The sequence below is a fragment of the Oncorhynchus masou genome, chromosome 29 (assembly GCF_036934945.1).
Source record: "Oncorhynchus masou masou isolate Uvic2021 chromosome 29, UVic_Omas_1.1, whole genome shotgun sequence".
Taxonomy (NCBI): domain Eukaryota; kingdom Metazoa; phylum Chordata; class Actinopteri; order Salmoniformes; family Salmonidae; genus Oncorhynchus; species Oncorhynchus masou.
Genome location: NC_088240.1, coordinates 72570702 through 72590508, shown reverse-complemented (window position 1 = coordinate 72590508; position 19807 = coordinate 72570702). Strand labels below are relative to the sequence as shown.

At 42.9% G+C, this 19807-nt stretch overlaps 1 protein-coding gene across 1 annotated transcript in view; it reads left to right on the top strand.

Moving 5' to 3' along the window:
• Window positions 1-19807, top strand: part of LOC135519729 (E3 ubiquitin-protein ligase TRIM39-like) — a 37017-nt gene that overhangs the window by 2516 nt on the left and 14694 nt on the right. The gene's annotated exons all lie outside the window — the stretch shown is intronic.

The window sequence follows — 19807 nt, the reverse complement described above, 5'->3', positions numbered from 1 at the left end:
CTATAACCATTAACTTCTGGTGTAGACCCTCCACTATATACCTTCCTCCTACAGATACCCATTACCTTCTGGTGTAGACCCTCCACTATATACCTTCCTCCTATAACCATTACCTTCTGGTGTAGACCCTCCACTATATACCTTCCTCCTATAACCATTAACTTCTGGTGTAGACCCTCCACTATATACCTTCCTCCTATAACCATTACCTTCTGGTGTAGACCCTCCACTATATACCTTCCTCTACACCCATCAACTTCTGGTGTAGACCCTCCACTATATACCTTCCTCCTATAACCATTACCTTCTAGTGTAGACCCTCCATTATATACCTTCCTCCTATGACCATTACCTTCTGGTGTAAACCCTCCACTATATACCTCCCTCCTATAACAATTACCTTCTGGTATAGACCCTCCACTATATACCTTCCTCCTATAACCATTTCCTTCCGATGTTTTACCCTCCACTATATACCTTACTCTATAACCATTACCTTCTGATGTAGACCCTCCACTATATACATTCCTCCTACAACCATTACTTTCTGTTGTAGACCCTCCACTATATACCTTCCCCCTCTAACCATTACCTTCTGGTGTAGACCCTCTACTATATGCCTACCTCCTATAACCATTACCTTCTGGTTTAGACCCTCCACTATATGCATTCCTCCTACAGATACCTATTACCTACTGGTGTAGACCCTCCACTATATACCTTCCTCCTCTAACCATTACCTTCTGGTGTAGACCTTCTACTATATACATTCCTCCTCTATATACCTTCCTCCTACAGATACCCATTAGCTTCTGGTCTACACCCTCCACTATATACCTTCCTCCTATAACCATTACCTTCTGATGTAGACCCTCCAATATATACCTTCCTCCTATAACCATTTCCTTCCGATGTTTTACCCTCCACTATATACCTTCCTCCTATAACCATTACCTTCTGGTGTAGACCCTCCACTATATACCTTCCTCCTATAACTATTACCTTCTGGTGTAGACCCTCCACTATATACCTTACTCCTATAACCATTACCTTCTGATGTAGACCCTCCACTATATACATTCCTCCTACAACCATTACTTTCTGTTGTAGACCCTCCACTATATACCTTCCCCCTCTAACCATTACCTTCTGGTGTAGACCCTCTACTATATACCTTCCTCCTATAACCATTACCTTCTGGTGTAAACCCTCCACTATATGCCTTCTTCTTTAAACCATTCACTTCTGGTGTAGACCCTCCACTATATACCTTCCTCCTACAGATACCCATTACCTTCTGCTGTAGACCCTCCACTATATACCTTCCTCCTACACTCATCAACTTCTGGTGTAGACCCTCCACTATGTACCTTCCTCCTATAACCATTAACTTCTGGTGTAGACCCTCCACTATATACCTTCCTCCTACAGATACCCATTACCTTCTGGTGTAGACCCTCCACTATATACCTTCCTCCTATAACCATTACCTTCTGGTGTAGACCCTCCACTATATACCTTCCTCCTATAACCATTAACTTCTGGTTGTAGACCCTCCACTATATACCTTCCTCCTAAAACCATTACCTTCTGGTGTAGACCCTCCACTATATACCTTCCTCCTACACCCATCAACTTCTGGTGTAGACCCTCCACTATATACCTTCCTCCTATAACCATTACCTTCTAGTGTAGACCCTCCATTATATACCTTCCTCCTATGACCATTACCTTCTGGTGTAAACCCTCCACTATATACCTCCCTCCTATAACAATTACCTTCTGGTATAGACCCTCCACTATATACCTTCCTCCTATAACCATTTCCTTCTGATGTTTTACCCTCCACTATATACCTTCCTCCTATAACCATTACCTTCTGGTGTAGACCCTCCACTATATACCTTCCTCCTATAACTATTACCTTCTGGTGTAGACCCTCCACTATATACCTTACTCCTATAACCATTACCTTCTGATGTAGACCCTCCACTATATACATTCCTCCTACAACCATTACTTTCTGTTGTAGACCCTCCACTATATACCTTCCCCCTCTAACCATTACCTTCTGGTGTAGACCCTCTACTATATACCTACCTCCTATAACCATTACCTTCTGGTTTAGACCCTCCACTATATGCATTCCTCCTACAGATACCTATTACCTACTGGTGTAGACCCTCCACTATATACCTTCCTCCTCTAACCATTACCTTCTGGTGTATTCTACTATATACATTCCTCCTCTATATACCTTCCTCCTACAGATACCCATTAGCTTCTGGTCTACACCCTCCACTATATACCTTCCTCCTATAACCATTACCTTCTGATGTAGACCCTCCAATATATACCTTCCTCCTATACCCATTACCTTCTGGTGTAGACCCTCCACTATATACCTTCTTCCTATAACCATTCACTTCTGGTGTAGACCCTCCACTATATACCTTCCTCCTACAGATACCCATTACCATCTGCTGTAGACCACCACTATATACCCTCCTCCTACACCATCAACTTCTGGTGGAGACCCTCCACTATGTACCTTCCTCCTATAACCATTACCTTCTGGTGTAGACCCTCCACTATATACCTTCCTCCTATAACCATTACCTTCTGGTGTAGACCCACCACTATATACATTCCTCCTATAACCATTAACTTCTGGTGTAGACTCTCCACTATATACCTTCCTCCTATAGATACCCATTACCTTCTGGTGTAGACCCTACACTATATACCTTCCTCCTATAACCATTACCTTCTGGTGTAGACCCTCCACTATATACCTTCCTCCTATAACCATTACCTTCTGGTGTAGACCCTCCACCCTTACTCCTATAACCATTACCTTCTGATGTAGACCCTCCACTATATACATTCCTCCTACAACCATTACTTTCTGTTGTAGACCCTCCACTATGTACCTTCCTCCTATAACCATTAACTTCTGATGTAGACCCTCCACTATATACCTTCCTCCTATAACCATTACCTTCTGCTGTAGACCCTCCACTATATACCTTCCTCCTACACCCATCAACTTCTGGTGCTTAGACCCTCCACTATGTACCTTCCTCCTATAACCATTAACTTCTGGTGTAGACCCTCCACTATATACCTTCCTCCTACAGATACCCATTACCTTCTGGTGTAGACCCTCCACTATATACCTTCCTCCTATAACCATTAACGTCTGGTGTTGACCCTCCACTATATACCTTCCTCCTATAACCATTACCTTCTGGTGTTGACCCTCCACTATACCTTCATTCTATAACCATTACCTTCTGGTGTAGACCCTCCACTATATAACTTCCTCCTATTCCCATTACCTTCTGGTGTAGACCCTCCACTATATACCTTCCTCCTACAGATACCCATTACCTTCTGGTGTAGACCCTCCACTATATACCTTCTTCCTATTACCATTAACTTCTGGTGTAGACCCTCCACTATATACCTTCATCCTATAACCATTAACTTCTGGTGTAGACCCTCCACTAAATACCTTCCTCCTACAGATAACCATTACCTTCTGGTGTAGACCCTCCACTATATACCTTCCTCCTATACCCATTACCTTCTGATAGACCCTCCACTATATACCTTCCTCCTATTACCATTAACTTCTGGTGTAGACCCTCCACTATATACCTTCCTCCAATACCCATTAACTTCTGGTGTAGACCCTCCACTATGTATCTTCCTCCTATAACCATTAACTTCTGGTGTAAGTCGCTCTGGATAAGAGCGTCTGCTAAATGACTTAAATGTAAATGTATGTAAATGTGTAGACCCTCCACTATATACCTTCCTCCTACAGATACCCATTACCTTCTGAAGTAGACCCTCCACTATATATCTTCCTCATATAACCATTAACTTCTGGTGTAGACCCTCCACTATATACCTTCCTCCTATAACCATTACCTTCTGGTGTAGACCCTCCACTATATACCTTACTCCTATAACCATTACCTTCTGATGTAGACCCTCCACTTCTATACATTCCTCCTACAACCATTACTTTCTGTTGTAGACCCTCCACTATGTACCTTCCTCCTATAACCATTAACTTCTGATGTAGACCCTCCACTATATACCTTCCTCCTATAACCATTACCTTCTGCTGTAGACCCTCCACTATATACCTTCCTCCTACACCCATCAACTTCTGGTGTAGACCCTCCACTATGTACCTTCCTCCTATAACCATTAACTGGTGTAGACCCTCCACTATATACCTTCCTCCTACAGATACCCATTACCTTCTGGTGTAGACCCTCCACTATATACCTTCCTCCTATAACCATTAACGTCTGGTGTTGACCCTCCACTATATACCTTCCTCCTATAACCATTACCTTCTGGTGTTGACCCTCCACTATATACCTTCATTCTATAACCATTACCTTCTGGTGTAGACCCTCCACTATATAACTTCCTCCTATTCCCATTACCTTCTGGTGTAGACCCTCCACTATATACCTTCCTCCTACAGATACCCATTACCTTCTGGTGTAGACCCTCCACTATATACCTTCTTCCTATTACCATTAACTTCTGGTGTAGACCCTCCACTATATACCTTCATCCTATAACCATTAACTTCTGGTGTAGACCCTCCACTAAATACCTTCCTCCTACAGATAACCATTACCTTCTGCTGTAGACCCTCCACTATATACCTTCCTCCTATACCCATTACCTTCTGATGTAGACCCTCCACTATATACCTTCCTCCTATTACCATTAACTTCTGGTGTAGACCCTCCACTATATACCTTCCTCAATACCCATTAACTTCTGGTGTAGACCCTCCACTATGTATCTTCCTCCTATAACCATTAACTTCTGGTGTAAGTCGCTCTGGATAAGAGCGTCTGCTAAATGACTTAAATGTAAATGTATGTAAATGTGTAGACCCTCCACTATATACCTTCCTCCTACAGATACCCATTACCTTCTGAAGTAGACCCTCCACTATATATCTTCCTCATATAACCATTAACTTCTTGTGTAGACCCTCCACTATATACCTTCCTCCTGCAGATACCCATTACCTTCTGGTGTAGACCCTCTACTATATACCTTCCTCCTACAACCATTACCTTCTGGTGTAGACCCTCCACTATATACCTTCCTCCTACAACCATTACCATCTGGTGTAGACCCTCCTATATACCTTCCTCCTACAGATACCATTATCTTCTGGTGTAGACCCTCCACTATATTCCTTCCTCCTATACCCATTACCTTCTGATGTAGACCCTCCACTATATACCTTCCTCCTATTACCATTAACTTCTGGTGTAGACACTCCACTATATACCTTCCTCCTATAACCATTACCTTCTGGTGTAGACCCTCCACTATATAACTTCCTCCTATATTACCTTCTGGTGTAGACCCTCCACTATATACCTTCCTCTATAACCATTCACTTCTGTTGTAGACCCTTCACTATATACCTTCCTCCTACAGATACCCATTACCTTCTGGTGTAAACCCTCCACGATATACCTTCTTCCTACACTCATTAACTTCTGGTGTAGACCCTCCACTATATACCTTCCTCCTACAGATACCCATTACCTTCTGGTGTAGAACCTCCACTATATATCTTCCTCCTACAGATACCCATTACCTTCTGGTGTAGACCCTCTACTATATACCTTCCTCCTATAACCATTACCTTCTGGTGTAGACCCTCCACTATATATCTTCCTCATATAACCATTAACTTCTAATGTAGACCCTTCACTATATACCTTCCTCCTACAGATACCCATTACCTTCTGGTGTAGAACCTCCACTATATATCTTCCTCCTACAGATACCCATTACCTTCTGGTGTAGACCCTCTACTATATACCTTCCTCCTATAACCATTACCTTCTGGTGTAGACCCTCCACTATATACCTTCCTCCTATAACAATTCACTTCTGGTGTTGACCCTCCACTATATACCTTCCTCCTACAACCATTACCTTCTGGTGTAGACCCTACACTATATACCTTCCTCCTATAGATACACATTACCTTCTGGTGTAGACCCTCCACTTTATACCTTCCTCCAATACCCATTAACTTCTGGTGTAGACCCTCCACTATGCTTCCTCCTATAACCATTAACTTCTGGTGTAGACTCTCCACTATATACCTTCCTCCTATTACCATTAACTTCTGGTGTAGACATTCCACTATATACCTTCCTCCTATAACCATTACCTTTGGTGTAGACCCTCCACCATATAACTTCCTCCTATACCCATTACCTTCTGGTGTAGACCCTCCACTATATACCTTCCTCCTACAGATACCCATTACCTTCTGGTGTAGACCCTCCACTATATACCTTCCTCCTATAACCATTCACTTCTGGTGTAGACCCTTCAGTATATACCTTCCTCCTACAGATACCCATTACCTTCTGGTGTAGACCCTCCACGAAATACCTTCCTCCTACACCCATTAACTTCTGGTGTAGACACTCCACTATATACCTTCCTCCTATACCCATTAACTTCTGGTGTAGACCCTCCACTATATATCTTCCTCCTATAACCATTAACTTCTGGTGTAGACCCTCCACTATATACTTTCCTCCTACAGATACCCATTACCTTCTGGTGTAGACCCTCCACTATATACCTTCCTCCTATACCCATTAACTTCTGGTGTAGACCCTCCACTATATATCTTCCTCCTATAACCATTAACTTCTGGTGTAGACCCTCCACTATATACCTTCCTCCTACGATACCCATTACCTTCTGGTGTAGACCCTCTACTATATACCTTCCTCCTATAACCATTATCTTCTGGTGTAGACCCTCCACTATATACCTTCCTCCTATAACCATTCACTTCTGGTGTTGACCCTCCACTATATACCTTCCTCATACAGATACCCATTACCTTCTGGTGTAGACCCTCCACTATATACCTTCCTCCTATACCCATTACCTTCTGATGTAGACCCTCCACTATATACCTTCCTCCTATTACCATTCACTTCTGGTGTTGACCCTCCACTATATACCTTCCTCCTACAGATACCCATTACCTTCTGGTGTAGACCCTCCACTATATACCTTCCTCCTATACCCATTACCTTCTGATGTAGACCCTCCACTATATACCTTCCTCCTATTACCATTAACTTCTGGTGTAGACATTCCACTATATACCTTCCTCCTATAACCATTACCTTCTGGTGTAGACCCTCCACCATATAACGTCCTCCAATACCCATTACCTTCTGGTGTAGACCCTCCACTATATACCTTCCTCCTACAGATACCCATTACCTTCTGGTGTAGACCCTCCACTATATACCTTCCTCCTATAACCATTCACTTCTGGTGTAGACCCTCCACTATATACCTTCCTCCTACAGATACCCATTACCTTCTGATTTAGACCCTCCACTATATGCCTTCCTCCTACAGATACCCATTAACTTCTGGTGTAGAACCTCCACTATATATCTTCCTCCTATAACCATTAACTTCTGGTGGAGACTCTCCACTATATACCTTCCTCCTACAAAACCCATTACCTTCTGGTGTAGACCCTCCACTATATATCTTCCTCCTATAACCATTAACTTCTGGTGTTGACCCTCCACTATATACCTTCATTCTATACCCATTACCTTCTGGTGTAGACCCTCCACTATATACCTTCCTCCTATAACCATTCACTTCTGGTGTTGACCCTCCACTTTATACCTTCCTCCTATTACCATTAACTTCTGGTGTAGACCCTCCACTATATACCTTCCTCCTACAGATACCCATTACCTTCTGGTGTAGACCCTCCACTATATACCTTCCTCCTATACCCCTTACCTTCTGATGTAAATCCTCCACTATATACCTTCCTCCTATACCCATTAACTTCTGGTGTAGACCCTCCACTATATACCTTCCTCCAATACCCATAACTTCTGGTGTAGACCCTCCACTATGTATCTTTCTCCTATAACCATTAACTTCTGGTGTAGACCCTCCACTATATACCTTCCTCCTACAGATACCCATTACCTTCTGAAGTAGACCCTCCACTATATATCTTCCTCATATAACCATTAACTTCTGGTGTAGACCCTCCACTATATACCTTCCTCCTGCAACCCATTACCTTCTGGTGTAGACCTTCTACTATATACCTTCCTCCTATAACCATTACCTTCTGGTGTAGACCCTCCACTATATACCTTCCTCCTATAGATACCATTACCTTCTGGTGTAGACCCTCCACTATATACCTTCCTCCTCTACCCATTATCTTCTGGTGTAGACCCTCCACTATGTATCTTCCTCCTATAACCATTAACTTCTGGTGTAGACCCTCCACTACATACCTTCCTCCTGCAGATACCCATTACCTTCTGGTGTAGACCCTCTACTATATACCTTCCTCCTATAACCATTACCTTCTGATGTAGACCCTCCACTATATACCTTCCTCCTATAACCATTCACTTCTGATGTTGACCCTCCACTATATACCTTCCTCCTACAACCATTACCTTCTGGTGTAGACCCTCCATATTACCTTCCTCCTACAGATAAGTTACCTTCTGGTGTAGACCCTCCACTATATACCTTCCTCCTATACCCATTACCTTCTGATGTAGACCCTCCACTATATACCTTCCTCCTATTACCATTAACTTCTGGTGTAGACACTCCACTATGTACCTTCCTCCTATAACCATTACCTTCTGGTGTAGACCCTCCACTATATAACTTCCTCCATACCCATTACCTTCTGGTGTAGACCCTCCACTATATACCTTCCTCCTACAGATACCCATTACCTTCTGGTGTAGACCCTCCACTATATACCTTCCTCCTATAACCATTCACTTCTGTTGTAGACCCTTCACTATATACCTTCCTCCTACAGATACCCATTACCTTCTGGTGTAAACCCTCCACTATATACCTTCTTCCTACACTCATTAACTTCTGGTGTAGACCCTCCACTATACCTGTACCTAGACCCATTAACTTCTGGTGTAGACCCTCCACTTAAGGTTCCTCATATAACCATTAACTTCTGGTGTAGACCCTTCACTATATACCTTCCTCCTACAGATACCCATTACCTTCTGGTGTCGAACCTCTACTATATATCTTCCTCCTACAGATACCATTACCTTCTGGTGTAGACCCTCTACTATATACCTTCCTCCTATAACCATTACCTTCTGGTGTAGACCCTCCACTATAGACCATGAACCTATAACAATTCACTTCTGGTGTTGACCCTCCACTATATACCTTCCTCCTATAGATACACATTACCTTCTGGTGTATCCACTTTATACCTTCCTCCTACACCCATTAACTTCTGGTGGAGACCCTCCACTATATACCTTCCTCCTACAGATACCCATTAACTTCTGGTGTAGACCTTCTACTATATATCTTCCTCCTATAACCATTACCTTCTGGTGTAGACCCTCCACTATATACCTTCCACCTACAGATACCCATTACCTTTTGATGTAGACCCTCCACTATATACCTTCCTCCTACGGATACCCATTACCTTCTCATGCAGACCCTCCACTATATACCTTCCTCCTACAGATACCCATTACCTTCTGATGTACACCCTCCACTATAGACCTTCCTCCCTATTACCATTAACTTCTTGTGTAGACCCTCCACTATATACCTTCCTCCTATACCCATTACCTTCTGGTGTAGACCCTCCACTATATACCTTCCTCCTACAGATACCGTTACCTTCTGGTGTAGACCCTCCACTATACCTTCCTCCTATACCCATTACCTTCTGATGTAGACCCTCCACTATATACCTTCCTCCTATTACCATTAACTTCTGGTGTAGACACTCCACTATGTACCTTCCTCCTATAACCATTACCTTCTGGTGTAGACCCTCCACTATATAACTTCCTCCTATACCCATTACCTTCTGGTGTAGACCCTCCACTATATACCTTCCTCCTACAGATACCCATTACCTTCTGGGTGTAGACCCTCCACTATATACCTTCCTCCTATAACCATTCACTTCTGTTGTAGACCCTTCACTATATACCTTCCTCCTACAGATACCCATTACCTTCTGGTGTAAACCCTCCACGATATACCTTCTTCCTACACTCATTAACTTCTGGTGTAGACCCTCCACTATATACCTTCCTCCTATACCCATTAACATCTGGTGTAGACCCTCCACTATATATCTTCCTCATATAACCATTAACTTCTGGTGTAGACCCTTCACTATATATTCCTCCTACAGATACCCATTACCTTCTGGTGTCGAACCTCTACTATATATCTTCCTCCTACAGATACCATTACCTTCTGGTGTAGACCCTCTACTATATACCTTCCTCCTATAACCATTACCTTCTGGTGTAGACCCTCCACTATATACCTTCCTCCTATAACAATTCACTTCTGGTGTTGACCCTCCACTATATACCTTCCTCCTATAGATACACATTACCTTCTGGTGTAGACCCTCCACTTTATACCTTCCTCCTACACCCATTAACTTCTGGTGGAGACCCTCCACTATATACCTTCCTCCTACAGATACCCATTAACTTCTGGTGTAGACTCTCTACTATATATCTTCCTCCTATAACCATTACCTTCTGGTGTAGACCCTCCACTATATACCTTCCACCTACAGATACCCATTACCTTTTGATGTAGACCCTCCACTCACCTTCCTCCTACAGATACCCATTACCTTCTCATATAGACCCTCCACTATATACCTTCCTCCTACAGATACCCATTACCTTCTGATGTACACCCTCCACTATAGACCTTCCTCCTATTACATTAACTTCTTGTGTAGACCCTCCACTATATACCTTCCTCCTATACCCATTACCTTCTGGTGTAGACCCTCCACTATATACCTTCCTCTATAACCATTCTCTTCTGTTGTAGACCCTTCACTATATACCTTCCTCCTACAGATACCCATTACCTTCTGGTGTAAACCCTCCACGATATACCTTCTTCCTACACTCATTAACTTCTGGTGTAGACCCTCCACTATATACCTTCCTCCTATACCCATTAACTTCTGGTGTAGACCCTTCACTATATATCTTCCTCATATAACCATTAACTTCTGGTGTAGACCCTTCACTATATACCTTTCTCCTACAGATACCCATTACCTTCTGGTGTAGAACCTCAACTATATATCTTCCTCCTACAGATACCCATTACCTTCTGGTGTAGACCCTCTACTATATACCTTCCTCCTATAACCATTACCTTCTGGTGTAGACCCTCCACTATATACCTTCCTCCTATAACAATTCACTTCTGGTGTTGACCCTCCACTATATACCTTCCTCCTACAACCATTACTTTCTGGTGTAGACCCTCCACTATATACCTTCCTCCTATAGATACACATTACCTTCTGGTGTAGACCCTCCACTTTATACCTTCCTCCTACACCCATTAACTTCTGGTGGAGACCCTCCACTAAATACCTTCCTCCTACAGATACCCATTAACTTCTGGTGTAGACTCTCTACTATATATCTTCCTCCTATAACCATTACCTTCTGGTGTAGACCCTCCACTATATACCTTCCACCTACAGATACCCATTACCTTTTGATGTAGACCCTCCACTATATACCTTCCTCCTACAGATACCCATTACCTCCTGATGTAGACCCTCCACTATATACCTTCCTCCTACAGATACCCATTACCTTCTGATGTACACCCTCCCCTATATACCTTCCTCCTATTACCATTAACTTCTGGTGTAGACCCTCCACTATATACCTTCCTCCTATAGATACACATTACCTTCTGGTGTAGAACCTCCACTATATATCTTCCTCCTACAGATACCCATTACCTTCTGGTGTAGACCCTTCACTATATACCTTCCTCCTACAGATACCCATTACCTTCTGGTGTAAACCCTCCACGATATACCTTCTTCCTACACTCATTAACTTCTGGTGTAGACCCTCCACTATTTACCTTTCTCCTATACCCATTAACTTCTGGTGTAGACCCTCCACTATATACCTTCCTCCTACAACCATTACCTTCTGGTGTAGACCCTCCACTATATTCCTCCCTCCTATAGATACACATTACCTTCTTGTGTAGACTCTCTACTATATACCTTCCTCCTATAACCATTACCTTCTGGTGTAGACCCTCCACTATATACCTTCCTCCTATAACAATTCACTTCTGGTGTAGACCCTCCACTATATAACTTCCTCCTATACCCATTACCTTCTGGTGTAGACCCTCCACTATATACCTTCCTCCTACAGATAAACAGTACCTTCTGGTGTAGACCCTCCACTATATACCTTCCTCCTATAACCATTAACTTCTGGTGTAGACCCTCCACTATATACCTTCCTCCTATACCCATTAACTTCTGGTGTAGACCCTCCACTATATATCTTGCTCCTATAACCATTAACTTCTGGTGTAGACCCTCCACTATATACCTTCCTCCTACAGATACCCATTACCTTCTGGTGTGTCCACTATATACCTTCCTCCTATAACCATTCACTTCTGTTGTAGACCCTTCACTATATACCTTCCTCCTACAGATACCCATTACCTTCTGGTGTAAACCCTCCACGATATACCTTCTTCCTACACTCATTAACTTCTGGTGTAGACCCTCCACTATATATCTTCCTGATGTAACCATTAACTTCTGGTGTTGACCCTCCACTATATACCTTCCTCCTACAACGATTACCTTCTGGTGTAGACCCTCCACTATATTCCTCCCTCCTATAGATACATTACCTTCTGGTGTAGACTCTCTACTATATACCTTCCTCCTATAACCATTACCTTCTGGTGTAGACCCTCCACTATATACCTTCCATCTACAGATACCCATTACCTTCTGATGTAGACCCTCCACTATATACCTTCATCCTACAGATACCCATTACCTTCTGGTGTAGACCCTCCACTATATACCTTCCTCCTATAACCATTCACTTCTGGTGTAGACCCTCCACTATATACCTTCCTCCTACAGATACCCATTACCTTCTGATGTAGACCCTCCACTATATGCCTTCCTCCTACAGATACCCATTACCTTCTGGTGTAGAACCTCCACTATATATCTTCCTCCTATAACCATTAACTTCTGGTGTAGACCCTCCACTATATACCTTCCTCCTACAGAAACCCATTACCTTCTAATGTAGACCCTCCACTATATACCTTCCTCCTATAACCATTACCTTCTGATGTAGACCCTCCACTATATGCCTTCCTCCTACAGATACCCATTACCTTCTGGTGTAGAACCTCCACTATATATCTTCCTCCTATAACCATTACCTTCTGGTGTAGACCCTCCACTATATCATCTTCCTCCTATAACCATTAACTTCTGGTGTTGACCCTCCACTATATACCTTCATTCTATACCCATTACCTTCTGGTGTAGACCCTCCACTATATACCTTCCTCCTACAGATAACCATTACGTTCTGGTGTAGACCCTCCACTATATACCTTCCTCCTATAACCATTCACTTCTGGTGTTGACCCTCCACTTTATACCTTCCTCCTATTACCATTAACTTCTGGTGTAGACCCTCCACTATATACCTTCCTCCTGCAGATACCCATTACCTTCTGGTGTAGACCCTCCACTATATACCTTCCTCCTATACCCATTACCTTCTGATGTAAATCCTCCACTATATACCTTCCTCCTATTACCATTAACTTCTGGTGTAGACCCTCCACTATATACCTTCCTCCAATACCCATTAACTTCTGGTGTAGACCCTCCACTATGTATCTTTCTCCTATAACCATTAACTTCTGGTGTAGACCCTCCACTATATACCTTCCTCCTACAGATACCCATTACCTTCTGAAGTAGACCCTCCACTATATATCTTCCTCATATAACCATTAACTTCTGGTGTAGACCCTCCACTATATACCTTCCTCCTGCAGATACCCATTACCTTCTGGTGTAGACCTTCTACTATATACCTTCCTCCTACAACCATTACCTTCTGGTGTAGACCCTCCACTATATACCTTCCTCCTATAGATACACATTACCTTCTGGTGTAGACCCTCCACTTTATACCTTCCTCCAATACCCATTATCTTCTGGTGTAGACCCTCCACTATGTATCTTCCTCCTATAACCATTAACTTCTGGTGTAGACCCTCCACTATATACCTTCCTCCTGCAGATACCCATTACCTTCTGGTGTAGACCCTCTACTATATACCTTCCTCCTATAACCGTTACCTTCTGATGTAGACCCTCCACTATATACCTTCCTCCTATAACCATTCACTTCTGGTGTTGACCCTCCACTATATACCTTCCTCCTACAACCATTACCTTCTGGTGTAGAACCTCCACTATATACCTTCCTCCTACAGATACCGTTACCTTCTGGTGTAGACCCTCCACTATATACCTTCCTCCTATACCCGTTACCTTCTGATGTAGACCCTCCACTATATACCTTCCTCCTATTACCATTAACTTCTGGTGTAGACACTCCACTATGTACCTTCCTCCTATAACCATTACCTTCTGGTGTAGACCCTCCACTATATAACTTCCTCCTATACCCATTACATTCTGGTGTAGACCCTCCACTATATACCTTCCTCCTACAGATACCCATTACCTTCTGGTGTAGACCCTCCACTATATACCTTCCTCCTATAACCATTCACTTCTGTTGTAGACCCTTCACTATATACCTTCCTCCTACAGATACCCATTACCTTCTGGTGTAAACCCTCCACGATATACCTTCTTCCTACACTCATTAACTTCTGGTGTAGACCCTCCACTATATACCTTCCACCTACAGATACCCATTACCTTTTGATGTAGACCCTCCACTATATACCTTCCTCCTACAGATACCCATTACCTTCTCACCCTCCACTATATACCTTCCTCCTACAGATACCCATTACCTTCTGATGTACACCCTCCACTATAGACCTTCCTCCTATTACCAAACTTCTTGTGTAGACCCTCCACTATAGACCTTCCTCCTATATACCTTCCTCCTATACCCATTACCTTCTGGTGTAGACCCTCCACTATATACCTTCCTCCTATAACCATTCTCTTCTGTTGTAGACCCTTCACTATATACCTTCCTCCTACAGATACCCATTACCTTCTGGTGTAAACCCTCCACGATATACCTTCTTCCTACACTCATTAACTTCTGGTGTAGACCCTCCACTATATACCTTCCTCCTATACCCATTAACTTCTGGTGTAGACCCTTCACTATATATCTTCCTCATATAACCATTAACTTCTGGTGTAGACCCTTCACTATATACCTTTCTCCTACAGATACCCATTACCTTCTGGTGTAGAACCTCAACTATATATCTTCCTCCTACAGATACCCATTACCTTCTGGTGTAGACCCTCTACTATATACCTTCCTCCTATAACCATTACCTTCTGGTGTAGACCCTCCACTATATACCTTCCTCCTATAACAATTCACTTCTGGTGTTGACCCTCCACTATATACCTTCCTCCTACAACCATTACTTTCTGGTGTAGACCCTCCACTATATACCTTCCTCCTATAGATACACATTACCTTCTGGTGTAGACCCTCCACTTTATACCTTCCTCCTACACCCATTAACTTCTGGTGGAGACCCTCCATAAATACCTTCCTCCTACAGATACCCATTAACTTCTGGTGTAGACTCTCTACTATATATCTTCCTCCTATAACCATTACCTTCTGGTGTAGACCCTCCACTATACCTTCCACCTACAGATACCCATTACCTTTTGATGTAGACCCTCCACTATATACCTTCCTCCTACAGATACCCATTACCTCCTGATGTAGACCCTCCACTATATACCTTCCTCCTACAGATACCCATTACCTTCTGATGTACACCCTCCAATATATACCTTCCTCCTATTACCATTAACTTCTGGTGTAGACCCTCCACTATATACCTTCCTCCTATAGATACACATTACCTTCTAGTGTAGAACCTCCACTATATATCTTCCTCCTACAGATACCCATTACCTTCTGGTGTAGACCCTTCACTATATACCTTCCTCCTACAGATACCCATTACCTTCTGGTGTAAACCCTCCACGATATACCTTCTTCCTACACTCATTAACTTCTGGTGTAGACCCTCCACTATTTACCTTTCTCCTATACCCATTAACTTCTGGTGTAGACCCTCCACTATATATCTTCCTGATGTAACCATTAACTTCTGGTGTTGACCCTCCACTATATACCTTCCTCCTACAACCATTACCTTCTGGTGTAGACCCTCCACTATATTCCTCCCTCCTATAGATACACATTACCTTCTTGTGTAACTCTCTACTATATACCTTCCTCCTATAACCATTACCTTCTGGTGTAGACCCTCCACTATATACCTTCCTCCTATAACAATTCACTTCTGGTGTAGACCCTCCACTATATAACTTCCTCCTATACCCATTACCTTCTGGTGTAGACCCTCCACTATATACCTTCCTCCTACAGATAAACAGTACCTTCTGGTGTAGACCCTCCACTATATACCTTCCTCCTATAACCATTAACTTCTGGTGTAGACCCTCCACTATATACCTTCCTCCTATACCCATTAACTTCTGGTGTAGACCCTCCACTATATATCTTGCTCCTATAACCATTAACTTCTGGTGTAGACCCTCCACTATATACCTTCCTCCTACAGATACCCATTACCTTCTGGTGTAGACCCTCCACTATATACCTTCCTCCTATAACCATTCACTTCTGTTGTAGACCCTTCACTATATACCTTCCTCCTACAGATACCCATTACCTTCTGGTGTAAACCCTCCACGATATACCTTCTTCCTACACTCATTAACTTCTGGTGTAGACCCTCCACTATTTACCTTTCTCCTATACCCATTAACTTCTGGTGTAGACCCTCCACTATATATCTTCCTGATGTAACCATTAACTTCTGGTGTTGACCCTCCACTATATACCTTCCTCCTACAACCATTACCTTCTGGTGTAGACCCTCCACTATATTCCTCCCTCTTATAGATACACATTACCTTCTGGTGTAGACTCTCTACTATATACCTTCCTCCTATAACCATTACCTTCTGGTATAGACCCCCATTACCTTCTGATGTAGACCCTCCACTATATACCTTCATCCTACAGATACCCATTACTTTCTGATATAGACCCTCCACTATATATCTTCCTCCTATAACCATTAACTTCTGGTGTAGACCCTCCACTATATACCTTCCTCATATAACCATTTACTTCTGGTGTATACCCTCCACTATATACCTTCCTCCTACAGATACCCATTACCTTCTGGTGTAGACCCTCCACTATATACCTTCCTCCTATAACCATTCACTTCTGGGGTAGACCCTCCACTATATACCTTCCTCCTACAGATACCCATTACCTTCTGATGTAGACCCTCCACTATATACCTTCCTCCTACACCCATTAATTTCTGGTGTAGACCCTTTACTATATACCTTCCTCCTATAACCATTACGTTCTGGTGTAGACCCTCCACTATATACCTTCCTCCTATAACCATTCACTTCTGGTGTTGACCCTCCACTATATACCTTCATTCTATAACCATTACCTTCTGGTGTAGACCCTCAACTATATACCTTCCTCCTATACCCATTACCTTCTGGTGTAGACCCTCCACTATATACCCTCCTACAGATACCCATTACCTTCTGGTGTAGACCCTCCACTATATACCCTCCTCCTATAACCATTACCTTCTGGTGTAGACCCTCCACTATATACCTTCCTCCTACAGATACCCATTCCTTCTGATGTAGACCCTCCACTAACCTTCCTCCTATTATTACTTCTGGTGTAGACCCTCCACTATATACCTTCCTCCTATAACCATTACCTTCTGGTGTAGACCCTCCACTATATATCTTCCTCCTACAGATACCCATTACCTTCTGGTGTAGACCCTCCACTATATACCTTCCTCTATACAGATACCCATTACCTTCTGGTGTAGACCCTCCACTATATATAAACCTTCCTCCTATATAACCATTACCTTCTGGTGTAGACCCTCCACTATATACCTTCCTCCTACAGATACCCATTACCTTCTGGTGAAGACCCTCCACTATATACCTTCCTCCTATATTACCATTAACTTCTGGTGTAGACCCTCCACTATATACCTTCCTCCTATAACCATTAACTTCTGGTGTAGACCCTCCACTATATACCTTCCTCCTACAGATACCCATTACCTTCTGGTGTAGACCCTCCACTATATACTTTCCTCCTATACCCATTACCTTCTGATGTAGACCCTCCACTATATACCTTCCTCCTATAACCATTACCTTCTGGTGTAGACCCTCCACTATATACCTTCCTCCTATAACCATTACCTTCTGGTGTAGACCCTCCATATATACCTTCCTCCTATAACCATTACCTTCTGGTGTAGACCCTCCACTATATACCTTCCTCCTACAGATACCCATTACCTTCTGGTGTAGACCCTCCACTATATACCTTCCTCTATAACCATTACCTTCTTGTGTAGACCCTCCACTATATACCTTCCTCCTACAGATACCCATTACCTTCTGGTGTAAACCCTCCACTATATACCTTCCTCCTACACCCATTAACTTCTGGTGTAGACCCTCCACTATATACCTTCCTCCTATACCCATTAACTTCTTTGTAGACCCTCCACTATATACCTTCCTCCTATAACCATTACCTTCTGGTGTAGACCCTCCACTATATACCTTCCTCCTACAGATACCCATTAACTTCTGGTGTAGACCCTCCACTATATACCTTCCTCCTACAGATACCCATTACCTTCTGGTGTAGACCCTCCACTATATACCTTCCTCCTATAACCATTACCTTCTGGTGTAGACCCTCCACTATATACCTTCCTCCTATAACCATTAACTTCTGTTGTAGACCCTCCACTATATACTTCCTCCTATAATACCATTACCTTCTGGTGTAGACCCTCCACTATATACCTTCCTCCTACAGATACACATTAACTTCTGGTGTAGACCCTCCACTATATACCTTCCTCCTATACCCATTACCTTCTGGTGTAGACCCTCCACTATATACCTTCCTCCTATACCCATTAACCCTCCATTAACCTTTTGGTGTAGACCCTCCACTATATACCTTCCTCCTACAGATACCCATTACCTTCTGGTGTAGACCCTCCACTATATACCTTCCTCCTATAACCATTACCTTCTTGTGTAGACCCTCCACTATATACCTTCCTCCTACAGATAACCATTACCTTCTGGTGTAAACCCTCCACTATATACCTTCCTCCTATAACCATTAACTTCTGGTGTAGACCCTCCACTATATACCTTCCTCCTATAACCATTAACTTCTGGTGTAGACCCTCCACTATATATCTTCCTCCTACAGATACCCATTAACTTCTGGTGTAGACCCTCCACTATATACCTTCCTCCTATAACCATTACCTTCTGGTGTAGACCCTCCACTATATACCTTCCTCCTATAACCATTACCTTCTGGTGTAGACCCTCCACTATATACCTTCCTCCTATAACCATTAACTTCTGGTGTAGACCCTCCACTATATACCTTCCTCCTATAACCATTACCTTCTGGTGTAGACCCTCCACTATATACCTTCCTCCTACAGATACCATTACCTTCTGGTG